The sequence below is a fragment of the Psammomys obesus genome, unplaced genomic scaffold (assembly GCF_907164565.1).
Source record: "Psammomys obesus unplaced genomic scaffold, mPsaObe1.curated_primary_1811, whole genome shotgun sequence".
Lineage (NCBI taxonomy): Eukaryota > Metazoa > Chordata > Mammalia > Rodentia > Muridae > Psammomys > Psammomys obesus.
Window position 1 is genome coordinate 53,168,064 of NW_026591086.1, and position 24,524 is coordinate 53,192,587.

The 24,524-nt window shown below is 39.0% G+C and overlaps 1 protein-coding gene and 1 non-coding gene across 2 annotated transcripts in view; both read left to right on the forward strand.

Annotated features, from left to right (window-relative positions):
* Gpc5 (glypican 5) overlaps nucleotides 1–24,524 on the forward strand; it is an 859,871-nt gene that overhangs the window by 368,002 nt on the left and 467,345 nt on the right. The gene's annotated exons all lie outside the window — the stretch shown is intronic.
* LOC129679070 (small nucleolar RNA SNORA17) lies at nucleotides 12,806–12,937 on the forward strand. Its single transcript, XR_008720496.1, has one exon. It is a non-coding gene; the product is annotated as a small nucleolar RNA SNORA17 (small nucleolar RNA).

Below are 24,524 nucleotides of genomic sequence, written 5' to 3' on the forward strand. Positions count from 1 at the left end.
TTTATTTATTTATTTATTTATTTATTTATTTATTTATTTATTTATTTGGCTCTGTTGGTCTCCTTTTGGAGCTCCTGTCCCCTCCAAGTCTTTCTATCTCTTCCTTCTGTCATAAAATTCCCTGCACTCTGCCCAAAGTTTGGCTGTGAGTCAGCCTCTGCTTTGATACCTCTGTCAGCCAGTCTTTCAGAGGCCTTCTGTGGTAGGCTTCTGTCCTGTTCCTTGTACTTTTTTACAGCATTTGCTTCGTATTATCTCAGAGTTGGTGGAAATGCTCTGTGGCTCCTGCAGATGGCGGCCTTGCACCAGAGGAAGGAGGCAGTAATTAACTGCACACTTCCCAGGGAGCCAAGCTACTTTGTGTCAAGTGCATGCTCTGGTGTATGACAGTGCTTTCTCAGACCTGGGAGCTGATCCTGGGAACTGATGCCTGTTTGGGGGAAAAGTGTGGAAAATGAAGCATTACCGATGGTTTCTGCAGTAATTCTGCAGAACTATTTGAGAAATACTTGATAGGAAAAATAAAAAGAAAAAGTGAAATAAAAAAATAAAAGTAAATTATCTATTTTAGTAATCTATCTAGTCATGTCATGGAAGTTAGCATTCTCTAACTAAACAATTTATATTGCATGTGGAAGCTAATTTGTTTTGATTTCTAAATTCGGTTTCCAGAGGGATGCTTAAGGGTAAACAGCATGTTCCTTCCTTGTAAGAACTGTGAACTGTTTGTTCAGCACTGTGTAAAGCCCTGCAAATTCAAACGATGCTCACACACTGCTCATCCATCTCATCAGATGCTGCATTTTCCTTCTCCGTTAACCGCGGAGGCTGATACCTTTCACATTAACCGTGAACAAGGACGCTTTATAGCAGAGAATATTAAATTATTGTATTAAGTAATTGTTACATGAATTTGATCAAAGATGGTTATGTAAAGGTTTTTCCTCTAAAATTGTTTAAATTTAGCTTTTGTGTAAAGAAATCATGCATTCTTGCCTCCTTGCTATCTCTCTCTCTCTGTCTCTTTACCTGTTTGTCTTTGTTATCTGTTACCCTTTCCATATTATAAAAAGGTATCTGAGATCATTAACTTGGAGGAATTATTTCGCTCAGAGTTTTAAAAACTCCAATCTTCATGTTGAAATGTTGACCCCCGGAGTGGTAAGACAGGGAGGTGGTGGGCCCTTTATTCTGTGAGGCCTAGTAGAAAGTCCTGAGCTCTTAGAGGCTGTGCCTTTGAGGGATACTGCTAGCTTATCGTCTCTTAGGTATTATTCCTCAGAGCTCTGAGGCAGGAAGTTTAACTCCACCACACCTTCCACCATGATGCTTTATCGGAGGAGTAAATACAAGAACTTTTGAATTATCTGCTTAAATCCAAATTAAATATCTAAAATTATTTAGGTTCAGACACCTACTAAGTAATGGCGATACTCTAGCCAGCATCATAGGAAAGTGGAGGAAAACTTAGGAAGAACATTGAATGGTAGACTGTCCTGATGGTAGGAGACAACACTTATCTCGGGCTTTGCCTCATGGCGCTGTGACAAACATAGGAGCTATGAAAGCATCTCCGACTCTGTATGCTCCGTGTATATAACTCTGTATGCTCAGTGTGTGCTTTAGATATTGTACGGATACATGAAAAACAATTTATCAGTCATGTAGAGTGACTGCAGATCTGCAGCTCCAGTTACCACAGTTTATTTATGAATATGAAAGCAAATCATGTTCTTAAGAAAGTGTGTGCTTTCTGGTTGTTTGAGTCTTTTCAGATGTAGACTTGGCACAAGAGATCGCTCATAACCATTCCTACACTAGAGCCACAGAACACACACGAGCAAATGAAGGCACCATTACAACTTAGAATCCTTAATACCCCAGCATACCATGGCTACTTGAGACGTAATGGATCTCTGAACCAGTTTCTCCTTTTCTGCCCAGGGATTTTCTGTTTTTATTTCCATATATATTTTTTTAACTTTAAATATATAGTTCATTGTTAGTCTGTGTTTTCTCACTATCTTAAAAATACCTAGAAATCCTGCACAGATATAGCCCATAGCAGTTCAGTATCCAAGTGGGTTCCATAATAATGGGAACAGGGACTGCTTCTGACATGAACTGATTGGCCTGCTCTTTGATCACCTCACCCTGAGGGGGAAGCAGCATTACCAGGCCACAGAAGAAGACAATGCAGCCACTCCTGATGAGACCTAACGCTAGGATCAGAAGGAAGAAAAAGAAACCCTCCCCTACCAATGGACTTGGGGAGGGGCATACTAGGAGAAGGGGGAGGAAGAGATGGATTGGGAGGGGAGGAGGGAGGAAACTAGAGGGGGGATACAAAGTAAATAAAGTGTAATTAAAAATAAAATAAAATAAATTTAAAAAATATGACTCTTATTGTATGATGTAGTATAAATTCCTCAAGCCAATTTCTAGTAAAAATAATTACATTTTAGTATTTTTAAGTAAAATCTAATGCTGTTCTCACACTTTAAACAATATTACATGGAGGGACTTCTCCACAAACTTCTATGACTGCTGTTCCATTTCTAGTTCATTAGTCCGTCAGTATGTGGAGAGCTAATGCTTAGAATCTTCCATTATAATACCTGACATTAGCACTGCTGAAAGCCTTTTGGAATGACTGAATCACTTTGAAATATCAATATTGTTGGGGTTGTTTGTTCTGCAATGTGTTCTAAAGAGACTGCTTTACAGGCATGCTTCTATTACAGGCTTGTATGGAACATGTTCATGGGTGAAGCAGTGAGTGGTCATGTATGATTTAATGAAACAATTAAAGCCTTCCAGGCAGAGACAAGACTATGTTAATCTGATTCACTCTTCCTGTTGCCCAAAGCAGTGTACTTGTGATTATGTGCCACATTAAAGGCTTGAACTATATTTAAATGAAAGTACATTTAGGAGCCAATCCAATGAAAGTGAAATAAATATATATAGACAAGGACAGAAAGGTTAGATTATAATCCAATTATGTTATCATTAGATCTGAAGGATTAAATTAGGACAGTAAACTGAGGAGGTGGAGGATGAGAAACTGAGGAAGAAGGTCCAAGTTGTAGTGAAAACTCATATTCTGTTTTGATAATTAGAATCTGTAATGCCTCTGAACTCACTGTTGAGCAAATAGAAATCCATCCTTGCTATATGGAGAAGTGAAATGTGCTAAGCCAATTAAGGCTTCAATGTTGACTGAGAAAGTTATTGCTTTCTGATGCTGGATGGCCTGTGTTCATTATTTTATGGCTGACTCATTTTCTCCATCTGAAAATACAAAATCTGTATTTATACTGCAGTATTGTAAAAATAAAATAACCACAGTCAAAATACCTGAGTCAGTATTACACATCTCCCATAAATGCCTATTTTCCTTTCTGTTTCATAATATCAGAATGGTTTCTCAGCTTTTATAGATTGATAAACATATCACAAAACAATTTTTCTTTTTTTTTCAAGAAGATTAAATTTTCATATGATATTGTTATAAAACTTATTTAACGATTAATTTATTGCAAATCACAGTGGGAACACTCTGTATGGATCAGATATGTGTTTGAGGTAACACATTTAATTCTCACAGTACTTTTCCAAGTTATTTGCTTTTGTAGAATTGATCAGTTACCTATGGGGGCTTTGTGATAATCCATGACAACAAACAAGGTCACAATTTGAAGCCTTTAATTTTAGTCATTAAATTATGATGACTTTTTCATGATACTAATCATTGGTGCTAACATTTGCAGATTTAAGAGAGGGGAGATATATAGCAAAAGAATGTGGCATGGCTACTGCATTTTTTTAATTTTAATTTTTGTTAATTACAATTTATTCAGTTTGTATCCCCCTGTAGCTCCCTCCCTCCTCCCCTCCCAATCCCACCCTCCCTTCCTCTTCTCCACCCATGCCCCTCTCTCAGTCCACTGATAGGGGAGGTCCTCCTCCCCTTCCTTCTGATCCTAGTCTATCAGGTCTCATCAGAACTGGCTGCATTTTCTTCCTCTGTGGCCTGGTAATGCTACTCCCCCAACCCCTCAGGGGGAGGTAATCAAAGAGCAGGCCAATCAGTTCATGTCAGTTCCATTACTATGGAACCCACTTGGACACTGAACTGCCATGGGTTACATCCATGCAGGGGTCTTAGGTTATCTCCATGAATGGTCCTTGGCTGGAGTATGAGTCTCAGAAAAGACCCCTGTGCCCAGATTTTTTGGTTCTGTTGCTCTCCTTGTGGAGCTCCTGTCCTCCCCAGGTCTTACTGTTTCCTACTTCTTTCATAAGATTTCCTGAACTCTACCCAAAGGTTGGCCATAAGTCTCAGCATCTGGTTTGTTACCCTGCAAGGTAGAGCCTTTCAGAGGCCCTCTGTGGCAGGCTTCTGTCCTGTTTGTTGCCTGTTTTCTCCTTCTTCTGATGTCCATCCTCTTTGCCTTTCTGAATAGGGATTGAGCATTTTAGCTAGAGTCCTCCTTTTTAACCCATCTGCTAACTTTTGAACTTTTCCAAAAAGTAGACTCATTCTCAGTCTCCCCACATATAGTATGGAATCAGATAAATATGCCAATCTGCAGTGTTGCCCTAAATGCAGCCTTCATGGGTGGTGTCTAAACATGTTTATGTATACACGGTAGAGCACTGAAGTATTCTTGGCAGAGTCAGAAAATGAGCTGTCAGATTTTATAGATTGAAAATATTTGAATCATAATGCTCATGACAACTGAAATAAAATACACAAAGCACTCTTTTCCAGTTCCAATAATAGCACAGAGTTGGAAGAAAGAAATTTCATAAAATTTAAGGAAAGAAAAAAGCAGGTATCTAAAGCATAATAGGATAACCAGAAAGAGCAAAAATAATTTGTCCATAAGCAGAGAAGAGTAGTTGGTGAGGTCTTTCTTTATTTGATTTTGACAAAGAGCATGGTCCAGATCATATGATTCCTAGCAAGTAGAATTTATGTCAAAAGCCAAAGACTGTGGCTTCAGGATCCAGATGATGAAGCTTGAACTTTCAAAATGGGCTTGGCAGTGTGAGAGAAATCAAGGAGGAAAAGACAGAGTGAGGAAAGCACAGTTCTGCACATGACATCTAAGCCCTTTGGATGGCTCTGTGGCACTGAAGTTAGGGAGTTTTCAAACATCATAAGACAGCATGAGGGCTATTGCTCCTCCTCCCCAGAGTCCAGCCCATGTGTGAGGGGAGGGCCTTCAAGTCCAGGGGGTGAGGTATGCAGTCACCATGCAGACACCAGGTGAAAGCAAACTAAGGGTGAGCTGCTGCAGACTTTGTTTATTCAGGAAGCTACAGGCGGTTATATGGCTTTGGGAGACCAATCAGGTTCCTCCACACCATCTCAGAGCTGGCCAATAGATGTTCCTCTCTGGGCATACTCTCCAAAGTCAGGTCATGTACTTTCCACCTGACTACTTCCATTGTCATGTCAATGGAGGCTGTCCCAGGCCAAAGCCCAGATGGCCCTTTTCCAGGAATGCCCATAGGGGCTGAACAGGAATGAGAAGAGCCTATGTCATGCTGAGCTCAGCACAGGTCCACCCAGTCACTGGAGCCAAGGTAACTGTGAGAAATAAAACTGGCAAGCTCCAGAGGGAAACACCATTACCCTTAATTTTATATAATCCACAAAATTCAATCTAAAGTTGAAACAGTTTTCTGTAGGAACAGTTACGGGTGCTAGGAAACAGAGTCCAAGATAAATAACTTAGCATCCAACCACCACACATTTGAGGTGTGCACAGACTGCAGTCAGCAGGGCGGCTGCTAAGTATGCTGGTGGACTTGAAGGAAAAGATGTTCACGTGGATAGAGCTCTGAGAGCATCTGTGTCAGCACTGAATAACCTATGGGGCGTGCACATGTGGAAATTCTTCAAGTTAAAGCTAAAGGAAGCTATATAGGATGCAGTTAAGCTTTTGGAAAGAGGTGCCTAGAGAGTAAGCGTGCTTATCAGGTCTCATCAAGACTGGCTGAATTTTCTTCCTCTGTGGCCTGGCAAGGCTGATAAGCAAGGGTCAGATGGAAGGAGAGGAGGACCTCCGCTATCAGTGGACTTGGAGAGGGGTATGGGAGGAGATGAGGAAGGGAGGGTGGGATCTGGAGGGAATGAGGGAGGGGGCTACAGCTAGGATACAAAGTGAATAAACTATAATTAATAAAAAAGTAAAAATTTAATTAAAAAAGAGTAAGTGCGCTTAAATGCAAATGTACTAACCAACATTAAAAAAAAAAAAAGGAATAATGGTCTTAAAAAACCACAAACTCACGATCAAGTAGGATCATGTTTAAAAATCATTTTCTGAATGGGGATCAAGCATCTTAGCCAGAGTCCTCCTTCTTGATTAGCTTCCTTAGGTGTACAGATTTTAGTATGTTTGTACTATATTATTTGTTTAATATCCACTTATGAGTGAGTATATACCCTGTGTGTCTTTCTGGGATAGCTCACTCAGGATCATCTTTTCCAGTCCCCACCATTTACCTGCAAATTTCATGATTTTATTGTTTTTTATTGCTGATAATATGCCATTGTGTAGATGTAACACAATTTCTGCATCCATTCCTCAATTGAGGGGCATCTGGGCTGTTTCCAGCTTCTGGCCATTACAAATAAAGCTGCTACAACCATGGTTGAGCAGATGTCCTTGTTGTATACTTGAGCATATTTTGGATATATGCCTAGGAGTGGTATAGCTGGATCTTAAGGAAGCACTATGCGTAATTGTCTGAGAAACCATCAGACTGATTTCCAGAGTGGTTGTACAAGTTTACATTCCTACCAGCTGTGGAGGAGGGTTCCCCTTTCTCCACATCCTCTCCAGCATGTGTTGTCACTTGAGTTATTCATCTTAGCCATTCTGATGGGTAAAAAGTGAAATCTCAGGGTTGTTTTGGAGGGACAGTAGCCTACCACAGAGGGTCTCTGAAAGGCTCTACCCTGAAGGATATCAAGGCAGATGCTGAGACTCATAGCCAAACTTTGGGCAGAGTGCAAGGAATCTTATGAAAGAAGTGGGAGATAGTAAGACCTGGAGAGGACAGGAGCTGCACAAGGAGAGGAACAGATCCAAAAAGTCTCGGCACAGGGATCTTTTCTGAGACTGATACTTCAGCCAAGGACCACTCACAGAGATGGCCTGGAATCCCTGCACAGAGGTAGCCTATGGCAGTTCAGTATCTAAGTGACCTCCACAGTAATGGGGACAAGGACTGTCTGTGACATGAATTGATTGACCTGCTCTTTGATCACCCCCCGCCCCCCGAGGGTGGGTTAGCCTTACCAGGCCACAGAAGAAGACAATGCAGCCACTCCTGATGAGACCTGATAGACTAGGGTTGGAGGGAAGAGGAGGAGGACCTCCCTTATCAGTGAACTGGGGGAGGGGCATGGGTGAGAAAAAGGAAAGGAGGGTGATATTGGGAAGGGTAGATGGAGGGAGTTACGGGGGGGGGGGGGGGATACAAAGTGAATAAACTGTAAATAATAAAAATAAAAAAATTAAAAAAAGAAAAATTTATTTTCTGTTCATACATGCTTCCATGTTTCCATTAATATTTGTTGATAGGATGAGTTGGCAAATTTGAACGGTTTACATTAATTTTCATCTAAATTACCAAAGGATTTTGAAATAGGCAAATCACAAACTAAAACTTGATGCACAATTTGATACAAAGGTATGTCTTGTCTTATATTTGTTTTTTTCCGAGAAAATCCCTTTCTTATTTCTTAATGTTTGTGCATACCTTTCTAAGAAATTAATGTCTAGTTTACTTTTTTTAAATCCTGAGTTTTTTTCCTTAAGATTTTTTTTTAAAAAAGAACTCCCAATTTTCAAAGTAGTTTTTAAAGATCTTTTATTGAAGAGTGAAAATCATGCAAGTCTTTTGGTCTGATTGTCTTTCCTGTGTGGACTCTAGTATAGCTTTGTTCCTGGGCATCAGGGATCTATTCCCTGAGTGACAACATGGGTCGAGGTCACCTTTATGCTTGTTAGAGAAGATGCCGATGGAGACCTTTAGTTTAATGACCCAGCATCTTCTGCATAGGTTATGGTCTGGGACCATGACAGAAACTTTTGAAGCTTCATTAGCCCTTTTGGCCACAGAGAGAACATTAAATTAAAAAGGCAAGAAAGGCACTAAATTGGAAATTGCCTTTTTCTTTTCTTCTTCTTTTTTTTTATTTTTTTTCGGGGGGTCTGGTCTGATCTGTTGGTTTTGTATAACTTCAACTGTCTCACTTAACTTTTACAACTTTCTAAAATTTGTTAAACTTTATTCCACAATTTTATGTTTTCAGTTAAACAACTATTATATCATACCCTTCACAGTGAACTTGATACAACTTCACTGCAAAGGGGAAGTTACCTCTAATATGGATACAATGCTACCAGAATTAGGTTTTTTTTTAATTTTTATTTTTTGTATTAATTACATATTATTTACTTTGTATCCCAGCTGTAGCTTCCTCCCTCATTTCCTCCCAATCCCACCCTCCCTCCTCAATCTCCTCCCTGCCCCTCTCTAAATCCACTGATAGGGGAGGTCCTCCTCCCCTTCCATCTGACCCTAGTTTATCGGGTCTCATCAGGACTGGCTGCTTTGTCCTCCTCTGTGACCTAGCAAGGCTACTCCTCCCTCGGGGGGCGGGGGGGAGGTTAAAGAGTCTGCTACTGAGTTCATGTCAGAGACAGTCCCTGTTCCCCTTACTAGGGTACATACTTGGATGCTGAGCTGCCATGGGCTATGGCTGAGCAGGGGTTCTAGGTTATCTTCATGCATGGTCCTTGTTTGGAGAATCAGTCTCAGACAAGGCTCCTGTGCCCAGAAATATTGTGGCATTCCCATTCTCTCCAGGTCTTACCAACTCCCCCTTCTTTCATATGATTCCCTGCACTCTGCCTAAGTTTTGGTTATGAATCTCAGCATCTGCTTTGATACACTGCTAGATAGAATCTTTCAGAGGCCCTCTCTGTTAGGCTCCTGTCCTGTTTCTTGTTTTCTCCTACTTTGGAAATCAATCTGGCTCTTTCTCAGACAATTAGGAATAGTGCTACCTCAAGATCCAGCTATACCACTTCTAGGGATATATCCAAAGTATGTTCAAGTACTCAATAAGGACATTTGCTCAAACATGTTTGTAGCAGCTTTACTTATAATAGGCAGAACCTGGAAACAACCCAGATGTCCCTCAATGAAGGAATGGATACAGAAACTGTGGTATGTTTACACAATGGAATACTACTCAGTAATTAAAAACAAGGAAATCATGAAATTGCAGGCAAATGGTGGGATCTAGAAAAGATCATCCTGAGTGAGGTATCCCAGAAGCAGAAATACATACATGCTATATACTCACTTATAAGTAGATATAGACCTATAAGATAGGATAAACATACTAAAATATATACACCTAAAGAAGCTAAGCAAGAAGAAGTACCCTGGGTAAGATGATCAATCCTTACTTAGAAATGCAGATGGGATGGACATTAGAAGAGGGAGAAAACAGGCAACTTACCACGAAGAGCCACTGAAAGACACTACTCAGCAGGGTATCAAAGCAGATGCTGAGACTCATAACCAAACATTGTGTAGAGTGCAGTGAACCTTATGAAAGAAAGGGGAGATAGAAATACCTGAAGGGGACAGGAGCTCCACAAGGAGAGCAACAGAACCAAGAAATCTGGGCCAAGGGTTCTTTTCTGAGACTGATATTTTAATTAAGGATTATGCATTGAGATAACTTAGAACCCCTGCACAGATGTAGCCAGTGGCAGCTCAGTAACCAAGTGGGTTGCCTAGTAAGGGAACAGGGACTGTCTCTGACATGAATATGATTGTCAGTTCCAAGGTTCTGGTATTGCATTCTATGAGGAAAATGCTTTCACCTCAGAACTGATGCTCCATCGCTGGGGGCCAGAACAAAAGCATGATCATAATATTTCGAATTGATTATTATCTACTACCCTTGGAATTGTGAAATACATGAATTTTTATTTTCACAGAGTTGTGAAAGTCAGTCTCCCTGCAGATGGTAATACACACAGGACAATCCATATATGAATTCTGAAGGAGCCCAGAGGAAAAAGCTTTGTCATATAGACAGATGAGTAAGTACACTTACCTGACAGGGTCATTACTTTGTTACTTATCAACAAAATGGATGTCCACTACAGGGCCAGCAAATACAAAAAAAATATCTTCCAGTAGACTGTAAAGTTAGGGGAAACTGTAAAGATAGGGAACATTGTACATTCGGTGAAGACTGCACATATAGTGATATTTACACATCCAGAAGAGACTGTACAATCAGAGAAGTCTACAAATGCAGCAAACACTGTCCATTCAGGTAAGATGAGACATTCAGTGAAGACTGAACTTTCAGTAAAGACTGTATGTCCAACAAAACTATATCCTGTGAAGAATGTATGTACATGAAGATTGTCCATAGAGTGAAAATTGAATATTGGGCAGAGACTGAAAATACAATGAAGGTCAACATGTAATGAAGACTGCATTCAGTGAACTGTCCAATCATCAAAGACTGTATGTGTAGAATCTTGTCTATTTAGTGAAGATTGTACACCAGAAAAGAGTTTACATTTGGTGAAGACTATGCACTCAGCAAAGACTACCCCTAGTCAAGTCTATATATCCAGAGAAAACAAAACATTCAGAATGCAATATTTGTATATTCAATAGATTGTATGTTCTGCTGAGGCTTGCACATTCAGCAAGAGCAGTATTCAGGTAATATTGTACATCTAGCAAAATGTGGATTAGATCCAGCAAAGATTTTATATCCAACAGAAACTGTACAACCAGCAAACACTGTACATGAAACATAGATGATACATTCAGACAAGACTATAGATTCAGGGAGGAGTGTATATTCAGTGAACTCTGTACATTCAGCAAAGACAATATACACAGGGAAGACAGTACATTCATGTATTCCTGTGCACTCAAGTATGTCTATTCAGCAAGAAGTGCACACTCAGTGAAGTCTATACATTCAGCAAGGACTGTGCATTCACTATGTATGGTTCACGCAGCGAGGATTGTATATTCAGGAAGACTGAACATTCAGGGGTGACCGTACATCCTGCAAAAACTACATTCAGTGCGGGCTGTCCATCAAGTGAGCACTGTACATTGATTAAATACTCTGAGCCTGCAAAGGCTGTGTCTTCAATACGATCACTGAGTACTTTATGTTCACTGAAGACTGCACATTCAAGTAAGACTGTTCAATAAGGAATGCCTTTTCAGTGATGACTGTTCAGGCAGCAAAGGCTATTCAGCCAGCAAATTATGTGTGTGTGTGTGTGTATGGGTATACATATATATCAGTGACGATTGTAATCCAGCAAAAACTGTACATCCAGCAAAGATGGAAAATGCAGGGAAGACTATACATGCAGCAAAGACTGCCATTCAGTATGAAGTACATATACAGCTAGTATTGTACATTCAGCAAAGAGCCTACATTTGGTGAGGACATAGATGATAACTTCAGGTAAGAATGTACATTAAGGTAAGACTGTAACTCCACAAAGACTGTATATCTAGCAAGGGCTGTACATCCAGCCAATACTTTTGTTTAACAAGAATCTATACCAGGCAGATATTGCACATCAAGGGGAGATTGTTAAATCAGTGAAGACTGTGCACCCAGGGAAGACTGTGTATCCAGCAAAGATTGTATATTCAGCCAAGAGTGTGTATCCAGGGAAGGCTGTATATCCAGGCAAGACTGTGCCTCCAGTAAAGACTACACATCGAGTGAAAACCACAAAACCACTGAAGACTGTGCTTGCAGTGCAGACCATGTTTAGGAAAGATTGTACATTCAGCGATGAGTGTATATCCAGCAAACACAGTGGATCCAACGAAGACTGTGCTTATGTGAACACTGTATAATCAGTAAACACTGTACGGTCACGGAAGGCTGTACATCCAGGCAAGGCTGAACATTCAACAATGACTGTGCCACCAGTAAAGACTACATTTAGTGAAAAATCGTACACACAGCAAAGACTGTCCATTCAGTTAGAACTGATCAGTAAGAAAGGACTGATTATATATCCCGTGAAAAGTGCACATTCAATGAAGACTCTGCATGAAGCAAAGACTATCCATTAAAGGATATCCTTCAGTCGATATGGTACATTCAGTGAACTCTGTATATGCACTGACAACTGGGCATTCAAGAGGAATGTCTATTCACTGAAGACTGTAAGTCAGTAATCATTGTCCAGCCTGTGGAGACTGATCACCAGCAAAGACTGTGCATGCAGCAAAGGGTCTACACTCAGGCAAGGCTATGCATTCAACAAGGTCTATTCAGTGGCGACTGCACATGCAGTGAGTGCTACATCCTGCGAAATCTGGGCATCCGGGGAAGACTGTATATCCAGCAAAGGCTATAAAAGCAATGCTGACTCTACATGCAGTGAAGGCTGTGCATTTTTGTAAGAAAATGCATTCAGGAAAAGTGTATATTCAGTGAAAACTGTACAGTCACCAAAATTGCACATCCATGGAAGACCCTACGTTCAGTAATAGCTGTACATTCATCCAGGAATGTATTCTCAGGGACTATTGTACATTTCCTGAAGACTGTACGTCCACAAAAGCTGCACCTTCAGCAAGGACTCTATCTAGTGGTCACTGTATGTCGATGAAAAACTGGACATCCTGCAAATACTGTATATCTAGGAGACTGCAAGCCAGTGAAGACTGCATGCTGTCAAGATTGTATTCAGTCCCTGGATGTGTTGCAGGCGTGACTGCTGGGTCTCCTGTGTTTCAGTAGGTGTCAGAGAGGAAAGAGGCTGTGTCTACGCTTGGTGTTCTAACCTGTGAACATCTGGATGACTAGTAGCCTAACACTCCCTGAGCAATACAAACCTGATAGGTCCACCAGTCCAGCCCTAGGAGCTCTGAACAGGGAGCTAGCCTGAGGTGACCACTTGTCCAGCGCTGTGCAGACGCAGTTGGGGTCCCTGGCTGGGGAGCAAGCCGGAGACTAGACAACTCTGCTGGGCTCACAGCCTAGCGGGAACAAGCTGAAGACTAGAAGAACCCTGCCTAGGATGAAGGGGGCCTAGGCAGAGACAGATGACCCCCACATGGAGACATGTGGACAGACAACTGAAGTTTCTGAGGAAGGAGCTCACAGCTTCCTGATTACACCCCCTTAGAGAAGCCAGGCCTCCAGCTGGCTGAAGAGAAACAAAAAAAACTAAAATGAACATCAGAGAGGCAGTTCTTTTAAGCCTTCCTAAGAAAACAACAACAAAAGTGACCCTTTAACACAAGCAAGCTTCTCAAAGCCAGACTTCCCTACTCACAGCAGAAAGCTAAATCCCTTTGAGAAGGGGTTCTTGCTCACCTTACTCCTGCAGGCCACAAGAACAAATACTTATGGACCCAATAACTTCCCAGAGTTGGGGAGGGGTCAGGATCCAGTGAGGTAGGCAGAAAAAAAAGCCTCTCCATGGAATCAGGAGCCAGAGACAAACTGAGAAACCTCAAGCATCTGAACTGGTTAAGTCTCAAAGGAAAGCTGGGTCTGAAGAAGAAAAGTCCTTAGGGAGAGGTTTAGAGATTAAAGAAGATTCTTTTCTATGTCAAAAATTGAGAAAGACACAGTGAGATGGTGTTTTTGGAGTCCATTTGAGTTTGTTTCTGTTAGTATACAAATAATTTTTTCAGTGACAGCTTCAGTTTTGTATATCCTCTTTGGGAAAGATCAGAATAAGACAGACTTGCAGGGAAAAAAGAATGAGAAAATAGTTGCTAAATTAAAGGCCATAGAACAGTTTGGAGGACTCATTGAATCAAAATAGGAAACCTTCAGAAAAAAAAAAAAAAACAATCTGGAACTTACAATACTGTCAAAAGTGGTAGTTCCAGATGAAGAAGATCCACAAAGACTTCAAGAAATTGCAGAATAAATGGCAGCCCATTGAGATGCTGGACGGAAAGGCTACAGCTGTAGACCAGCATGGTCAACTGGATATTGTATGTGTACCTTCAAGGTTCAATCACTGGGTAGAGGTCTAGATGCTAAAGTAGAAATGCATATTCAGTTTGGTGTTTCCTGGGAACAAGGCCATGCGGTAGCTTCTGTGCTCTACTTTGCAGAGTTTGTAGAACTGAAGTCTATACAGCATGCCTTATGTTCATATTCAGAATTCCAATACGCTTTTGCCTTAAATTCTGGAGGGCATTATTCTAAGGCTACATACACAGTTGTTAAAGATGGCGAATGTCTTGGAGATGCCTTCGCAAATTGGCGCTGATAATGCTTCAGCATGTATGTCAATTGAAATACAGTAAGGTTTTAGGCATTATGACATGAAACCTGTCACAGATGTAATTTATAACCCTATAGGTCAAACAATTATGGAAAGATCTAACAATAACTTTTTGAGTTTTCTTTTTATTAAATTTATTTTTTTATTAATTACAGTTTATTCATTTTGCATCCCCACTGTAGCCTCCTTCCTCATTTCCTCCCAGTCCCACCCTCAGTCATGAAAACAGAACGGGAATATAATATCTCCCCCAAGTAGGTTAAATAATGATTTACTAATTTTAAATATTTTAATGAGACAAGTACCAAGTCTGCTAAAATATACTGGATTTTAGAAAGGACTGCTAAATTATATGAATTAATCCCCTCCTGGTCCCACCCTCCCCCCACCCCTTACTTGCCCCTTCTTATGGGCAACCTTTGGGCAGAGTGCAGGGAATCTTAGGAAAGAAGTGGGAAACAGTAAGATCTGGAAAGGTCTTAATGGTTTTTTTTTTTTTTCCTTCTGTCTGCAGCCAAGATCTTCAGAAGGTCTTCTCCTGTTAAACCTGATTTCTAGAAAATTTGTACAGAGCCTGTTATTATAGAAATCAGGTTTAACAGGAGAAGACCTTCTGAAGATCTTGGCTGCAGACAGAAGGAAAAAAAAAAAAACCATTAAGACCTCTCCAGCTCTTACTGTTTCCCACTTCTTTCCTAAGATTCCCTGCACTCTGCCCAAAGGTTGCCCATAAGTCTCAGCATCTGCACTGATAGTGTGTAGGGCAGAGCCTTTCAGAGGTCATCTGTGGCAGGCTCCTGACTTGATCCCTCTTTTCTCCTTCTGATGTCCATCCTCTTTGCCTTTCTGGATAGGGATTGAGCATTTTAGCAAGAGTCCTCCTTCTTGATTAGTTTCTTTAGGTGTACAGATTTTAGTAGGTGTATCCTATATTATAGGTCTATATGAGTGAGTATATACCATGTGCGTCTTTCTGCTTCTGGGATAGCACACTCAGGATGATCTTTTCCAGATCCCACTATTTACCTGCAAATTTCATGATTTTCTTGTTTTTTATTGCTGAGTAATACTCCATTGTGTAGATATACCACAATTCTGTATCCATTCCTTCACTGAGGAGCATCTGGGCTGTTTCCAGCTTCTGGCTATTACAAATAAGGCTGCTAAAAACATGGTTGAGCAAATATCCTTATTGTGTACTTGAGCCTCTTTTGGGTATATGCCTAGGAGTGGTATAGCTGGATCTTGAGGAAACACTATTCCTAGTTGTCTGAGGAAGTGCCAGATTGCTTTCCAGAACTCCACAAGGAAAGGAACAGAACCCAAAATTCTGAGCACAGGGTTCTTTCCTGAGACTGATACTCCAACCAAGGACCATGCATGGAGATAACCTAAGACCCCTGCACAGATGTAGCCCGTCGCAGTTCAGTATCCAAGTGGGTTCCATTGTAATAGGAACAGGGATCGCCTCTGACATGAACTGATTGGCCTGCTCTTTAATTACCTCCCCTAGAGGGGAAAGTAGCATTATGAGGCCACAGAAGAAGACACTGCAGCCACTCCTGATGAGACCTAATTGACTAGGATCAGAAGGAAGGAAAAGAAGACCTCCCCTATCAGTGGACTTGGGGAGGGGCATGTATGCAGAGGGTAGAGGAAGGAGTGATTGGGACGGGAGGAGGGAGAGAACCACAGGGGAGATACAAAGTGAATAAAGTGTAATTAATAAAGAATTAAAAAAAGTCATTAAGACCAATCAGGTCAGGCATCATGAGATCATTTCTGAGACTAACTGCGATGTGAAAATGTCTCTAACCAGGGCTTTAGCTATGCATGGCCAATAAATCTTTGGCTACAAATTCTTCAGGACTTACCATTCTTTTAAATGGTATAGATCAAATTTTATTTTTTGGAAAATCTCCTTTAACTAAACTGTGCTCAGCATGTAGTTTTTTTATTAATATATGTGAAAAATATATACCTTTAAAAGTTTATGTATTTTGGAGAACAAGAGGACCAGACACCAAGAAAGATAAGACAAGTCATCCAAACAACCTCCTAGACAGCCACAGTATCTGTTTCCACAAAAATCTGCACCCAGGAAAGTTTCAATACAGCTATCACAGGGTCACAAAGTGCTCCAGTCAGGACTTCAGTTAAGCTGTGAACCTTCTCAGCATACAAAGACTGGACAGCAAACATTACACGTAGCTTTCTTAAGACTGGACAATATCACAATTTTCTTGCCCACTCCAAAAGGAAAACTATCTCCCCAAATCAGCCAGAAGCAACCTAAGAAAACTATGCCCTATTTCCAAGAACAGGGGTAGATGGTTTTGGGTCATTTTATGGAAGGGAAGATGTTTGTTACTGTTTTAAAGGGATTGGTTATAGAAACTATAAGTAAAAAGTAGATTATTGAATCTACTTTTACATCAAATCATTGTACATTGGTACATAATGCCGATAAAAGATTATATTTGGTTATAACATCCTAAGTAATTGAAACTTTGTAATTCTTAACTATAATGTTAAATTCTAGTTCTTTTGAAAATTGTTTCATATAATTAAGAAATAATTATCCTAACTGTCTAACTGCATATTAGCAGTTAGACGATCAAACTCATGGTAATGTTAGATACTTGTTTAGTTAATTACAAAAAAAATGTTTTTGTAGTTAATAGATAAAAATAGCTAAAAACAAACAATTCAGATAAGATCGTTGGTCTTCAAAACCCCTAGATCTATAGAATGTGACATTTAAAGGTATTTTATTAACTTTTTAAAGCAATAAGACAGGCTTGATATGTGGCAAAGTAGCCACTGGATGAGACAGTGCCCTGTGTCAATTACAGACAGAACACTGTCGAAAGCTGAAAGTCCAGGATGCAGGAGAGCTGGCTGCCGAGGTTTGCAAGGATAATGTCGTTAAGTCCTTTATATTTCCTGCTTCGAAGAAAAACCTGTCAAATCTTTTGAGCCTGAAGGCTAAATTAAAAATGATGCTCCAATGCTATAAAAGAATTTTGGACAGCTGTCCAGGCATCCAAACATCTCTGTCATTTCTATACTTTTAGAAGGTGCTTGCCCAAATTTTCTGCATATTTACATAGTATTTATTTCTTTTCTTAAGTCTCTGATAGGGTTAAAGACTAGATAATTATAGTCTTAGAGTTACACTTAATTTTTTTGAAGATGATAGACATTGAGAGATGTTACAATACTTTATCCAAGGGTATCAAAGACACAAATGTAAATCTTACCCTAATTTTCATAATTGTTATTATGTATAGTTAATATAAGAGAAAGATCCTTTTATTAGACTTAAAGGGGAAGGCATTAGGTTATTGTGTAATTCAAGTACTCATTTCTGTATGTCCCATTATCTGTTTGCAATCTTCATTCTGAGAATCTCCTGTTTCAATGTTGTATAAACACTTTTCCCCAATTGTCCCTTGATCTGCCAATAAAGTAGCTTACAGCCAGTTGCTGGACAGGGGAGAGAATAGGGCTGTACTTCCTGCCAGCCAGAGGAAGAGGAAGTAAGAAGAGGGAATAGGTGATTTAGCCATGAGTGTCCAGGAGGGACCAGGAGAGAGAGCTCAGCAAGGAAACTACAAAGTGCAGGTATTGTTGGGATACACACGGGGAGGAAATCAAATTAGCTTAGAGGGTTAAGAACATAGTAATAACTGCTCAGTTCTTGTGCTATGAAGCTTGTTAAAATAATACATAATAGAGTTTCAATTATTTGTGTGATAATCAGGTCAAGAGAGAAACTGAAAAAAACAGACAAAATTTTTTGTAAAAATAATTTTAACGTACAATCAGTGAAGACTATACATGCAGGGATGATGTTGTGTTCAGGTAAGATTGTAGGTTCAGCAAGGACTTTATATTTAGAGAAGATGACATTCACTGATGAGTATCCATTTGCTGAGGACTGTATACTCAGTAACCACAGGGCACTCAGATAAAACTGTACACTCAGCGAGGGTTGTACGTCAGTGAGGTTCATAAATTCTGTGAGGGTTCAGCAAGGACTAAATCCTGAGAAGACAGTGCATTCAGCTAGGTCTGTGCAAGCACTGTGCATTCACTGATGGCTGTACACCAGGAAAGGCAGCACATTCACCGATGACTCTTTATTCAGTGAAAACTGTATATCCAGTGAGTTAAGTAATACAGTGAATGTGAAGAGAATCTGAAATTCTTGCTGAATAGAGAGTGAAGAATGGTCACGCAACATCAGGCAGGCTAAATCAAGGAAAATGCTCCCTCCCATCTGTGAGTTCCTTGGCATGAAGTAGAAAATTAAATGGTTCCCTTCATGTGAATGCTTGGGTAACCTTGTAAGCAAAAACTCATCCATTTTTCAAAGTAATATACTTCACTAAATGCAGTTTATATCTTTTAAATTATTTTGTTCCATCTAAAGATTATGGAAATCAGTTGCTGCAGAAGTTTGGTGTTTTCACAATGTGGCCAGTAAATGTCAGTAAGAAACTCGCTCTTTATATAAACAGCTTTAGAAAGTGCTGGATTTATATCAGTGATTAAAATATGTAATATATATTATGACATATGTAGTTTAAAAGAAACTACAAATGGAGAAAAAAGAAGAAAGAAAGGAAAGAAGAAAAAAGGGAAGAGGGAATGTCAGTGGGCTTCTGCAGGTGGGGAAAACATATAACTGATAGTTTCTGAAGTCATTGAAAATGTTCGGAACTCGAGGTCATATTTGGTTCAAGGCATACTTCACAACCTCTAGACTTCGTCATTCTCTAGGTATTATAATGAACGTTTCAGTTTGTGGGCACAATGATTGTAAAGGTTACTTTAGTCTCTTCTTTTTCTGTAACATCTGGACCACACAGAGAAATTGCATTGTAAGAATTTTGATTCTCTCTTTTGTCCAGTCCGTTCATCCTTAAATTGTGAAGTATGAGGCCATATTCATTTCAAAAAGAGTTTCGATCTGCTTCATAACCATTTGTGCTGAGAGTAAAACAATGAGGGTGCAGTAACAAATAGATAACACACACAGTATCTGACTGTTTGCCAGCTTCAACAAGTTAAGAGAAAATAATTGACAGAAGAATTTGGACTATTTTAAATTTGACCTATTTCAAAGCATTTTACTTCAAAAAATTACCATAGGAAATTAATTAGTTCTGAAATGTTCAAAACCCCTGCAATCTGAAGTCCCCTATTCTCAATACAGAACATTATTTATTTTTCAAGGAAGCTTAGGGGCAACCTTAACCTATAGGAATCATCTGTATTTTGCATGTGTAAGTTGGCATTTGATTTTCCAAACATTTGAAGACAGTGTTCTATTGCAAAAGATGAGGTACATTCTTTGAAATTTGAATTACTTATCAGGAATTCTTTTTTTTCCCAGATACATGGACTAATTATAATGCCCTAAATTGAAAGTAGATTAACATAATACAGGCTTATATATTATATTATGGATTTTTTTTGTTTTGCAATATTTCATTGACTTACTTTTCACATCTAATTTCTTCATATTCAGTGATTATTTTATTTGGAAGCATAGCATCGTTGTCATGGTTACTGACTGTGTGATCATTTGTAATAGTAGAATTAAGATTTTGGAGAATGCACTCAGGGTCTTTTAGAAAGCTCCTTTTTCCACATCAGAAAGAAATGAAATGGGATGTACTGTATTGATGTAGGTATTCAACTTTCTAAGAAGGCCAAAACCCAGACAATATTATGTTTTCTATATAAAATATTATATTATTATAAGTATAATCATATTATAATATATAATATATTCTCTATATATTAGATATAAACAATAATATAATATAATAATATATAATATATACTTTTAATTATATTATAATGCTATATATAACATATAATATTATATATGTATATATTATATACTATACAATATAGTATATATACTATATATTTTTATAAATATACTTATATACATATACTATATATGTATATACATTTACATATTATATACACATATACTACATACATGTATACTATATACCTTATAATATAAATTTGAACTTGTATCATAGATTCATCACCAGTAAGAAAACATGAAAGTTTTAAAAATATCAAAAGAGGATAAGCTATTAGATTTAGAATGACAGATGGGATGCGCATTGAACGTATGACAGCAGTCTACTGAGCGCATTGGAAAGACTCTAACTAGCAGTGTTTTCAAAGCAAAGACTCATGACCAGACCTTTGGCAGAGTACAGGAAATCATAAGAAAGAAGGGGAGTTAGTCTGATGAGGAAAGGATAGGAGCTCCACAAGGACCAAACATATCTGGGCACAGGGTCTTTTCTGAGACTGACATGCAACCAAGGACCATGTATGAATGTAACCTAGAACCTCTGCTCAGATGTAGCCTGTGGTAGCTCAGTAACCAATTGGTTTCCCATAGTGAGGGGAACAAGGACTATTTCTAACAGGAACTCAATGACTGGCTCTTTGGCCTCCCCACCCCCCAAGGGAGGAGCAGTCCTGTTAGGCCACAGAGGAGAGCTTTGCAGCCAGTCCTGAAGATACCTGATAAAACAGGATCAGATGAATGGGGAGGAGGTCCCCCGTATCAGAGGACTTGGCAAGGGGCACGGTGGAGAGGAGGGAGGGAGGGAGGGATTGGGAGGGAATGAGGGATCGGGACACGGCTGGGGTACAGAGTTAATAAAATGTAACTGATAAGAAAAAAATAAAATACAAAAAAAAAAAAAGAATTTGGAGATTGAAAGTGGTGAGTAGGTTAAAGGATTGGGAGGAAATACAGGAGGGGAAATATGAGCGCAGATACTGCAATCTACAAATGTTTGGTACACTAATAGAATAACTATTAGAATAGAATCAAAAGACCATTGGTACTCTGGGGAAGTGTGGTAAATAGAGGAAAACATGTCTGTCAATTTGTAATAACCATTTAAGATGTTCTTTATTGTCCGCTGAGAGAGAAGTCAGTGAAAATTCCAAATGTCTCATTTACTAGTTAATGATAGTTGAAAGGGATTATTTAAGTTCATCTAGCTTCTGTTTTTTTTCATTGGTATTGTTAAGCTAGTAGGACATATTAATAAAAGACTATTAGATTGCAATTAAAATAAGAACATAACTAATAAGACTTTCAGATTTGAACTTTAATTGACTTACGGTTATGAAGTCTTAGTCCATTGTCTTTCTCTATTGTCTGAAATCTATATAGTGGAGAGTTAAATCAATGCACAAATCAAAGTGTACATGACAAACGTTCTACTCACAAGAGATTGTGGGCCTCCAAACATTACGTCAAATTTCCATATTCTATTTTAGAAGACTTCGTGAACCAGTTAATTTTCCATTGCATGCAAATGTGACTTAATAAACCATACATGAAAGCCAGCTTTTAATATATCATTAGATTACTTTCTTTTATAAACTCTAAAATTTTTATAGGATTATAAAAATACATGTTTATGTTGGAGAAAAATCATAAAAGCTTGTGTCAACACTTGTGTCTCCCAGGGCAATAATTTTGACTACTAAAAATTTATTGATAGTTTATCTCTTGCATTTTTGTGTTTCATAAATTAATATTTTCTTTCAACAAGTGCAAACACACAAATTGAATGTGGTGTTCAAATGTAACTTTGAAATAATTGAGCTGCTTTGGAACAATTTTATGTATTATAACTCAGCAGGGATCAATGACATCTTGCACACTTAGGTTTTTCCATTATTAAACTTACAATGGCCTCTTCCTGAATGCTTAAAGAGATAATGAACACTTGATTCATAAGGGTACTTGGATTTGTCTACAGATATAACTAAAGGGCAGTTTTCTTTTAAACTTTCATGCCCTTCCGTTATAGATCTGAAACTCAGCTCAAATCCTGAGAAAAGTTTTAGAGTTGGGGAGATATAACACATTTTTATATTTACAAGAAATATGTAGACATTGTTAACTGAATAAGAAAAGATAAATACTGACACCCACTGACACTAGAGAGTGCACACTGAAAGGAATACATCATTAGAATTTCCTGTGCAAGAAATAGATGTGAAAATGTGGTTAGCAACTGATCATATAATTGCTAGAAGTAGTGATTATGAAACAGATTTCCTTGTGGGTAGGAGTCCAGAAGGTTTTCAACTACACACATACAAACACAAACACATGTGGGCATGGATGAGCCCACATGTACCCCTCCCCACATACTTTGGAGTAGATTACACTAACAATAACAGGAAGGAGATAAGGACATAATTAGCAATTTATCAGTTATTAAAACAATTGTCCTTTATTCTGATTAGTAGTAGAATTGTAAATTACACATTCTGCTCTAACCAATTCTTAGATGATTTTATATAGAAAAGCTTGCTGTGAGAAGAAATTTTGACACTTCGTTTCTAAACTAAATACCTTTTAATGACTACTAATATTATTTAACAAAATAGTCTTGCAGGAAAAAATAATGCCTTGTATGGTACATTTTTCATTCCTTTGCAGAACATAACTCTTGTTGAACACAAACTTTGGATACCCAGCTGCTGAACTAATGGTGATTGTGTTTTCATATTATTTCTTTACATCTTCTGAGCTTGAAAAAGAAGAAATCGACGGACAGATGGGCTCCTTTGCAGTACACGTGCCCTTCCTGAGGGGCCATTGATCATTAATGGTTATTGGGGAAGAGGAGTGTCGTCATTATCAACAGTGTAGCTGCTGCTACGTTTCCCTTGTCGAGCAAATGTTTTCACTACCTCCCTGCTTTAGCATGAAACCCTCTCTCAGTGTGGCACATATGAAGCGACATGAAATAGGAGGGCGTGTGTTGTCAGGAAGTGTTCCATCAGGAGAGAGAAAGACTGGGAGTTAAAATAACTGAAATTGGGGCCTTGGAGACATGGCTCAATGGTTAAGAGCACTGACTGCTTTTCCAGAGGAACTGGGTTCAATTCCCAGCACCCACATGGCATAAATTAAGAAAAAAAATAACTGAAATCATCATATAATCTGTCATACAAACTGTCATACAATCAAGTATTTTGGCATAATTATGAATTTTGATTAAAATGCATTTGATGTAAAAATGTGAAATTTTATTTGAATTCTGATTTTTGTCCCTTATTTACTTCTGCCTTGAAAAAAATGTATTCTGTTTTATTGAAGAGAAATCAATGTCTGAGTATGTGTCTTCATTTCACTTGTTATATAAATCTGGCCCAACACGACTTGTTAATTGTATTTGTTTTGGAGACAGAGTTACTCAGTCATGGCTGTGCTGGACTCATTTTATAGGCCAGGATTGAACTCACAGAGATTCACTTGTCTCTGCCTCACTGAGTGCTGGGATTACAGGCATGTGCCACTGTTCCCAGCATACTTATTTTTTTTTTTTTATTAATAAGATTTCCATTGGCCTCTATCATTTCAAGTAGAACAGCAGAATTAAGGATTTAACACATATGTCACTCTATGTCATCTTTAGAAGCCTTTTTAATGGACAAATCCTAGTCCATGCAGTCCAAAAGCAAAACCCTTGGCTTACCTGTGAGGGTCCAGGCTGCCAGGAAAATTCTCTATAGTAGGCTGTGCCAGAGACAGAGGACAAGAAGGAGAAACTGAAGGAAATCAGAATAAATAAGGACAAAGGATGAGCAGTAAGGAGGATGCCCTAGGAGACTGAATGGTTTACATCAATGAGGTGTATCTACAGTAACTCAGTTAAGTAGAGAAGATATTCGATTTAAACTTTTATAAACATTATTTGTTATTTTATAAATTACAGTTTATTCACTTTGTATCCCAGCTGTAGCCCCCTTCCTCATCCTCTCCCAATCCCACCTTCCCTCCCTCATCTCCTTCCATGGCACTCTCCAAGTCCACTGATAGGGGAGGTCCTCCTCCCCTTCCCTCAGACCCCTAGCCTATCAGGTCTCATCAGGGCTTTCTGCTTTGTCTTCCTCTGTCACCTGGTAAGGCTGCTCCCCCTTCAGGGGAAGGTGATCAAAGAGCCAGCCACTGAGTTCATGTCAGAGACAGTCTCTGTTCCCCTTACTAGGACATCCACTTGGAGACTGAGCTACCATGAATACATCTGAGCAGGGGTTCTAGACCATCTCCATGCATGGTCCTTGGTTGGAGTACCA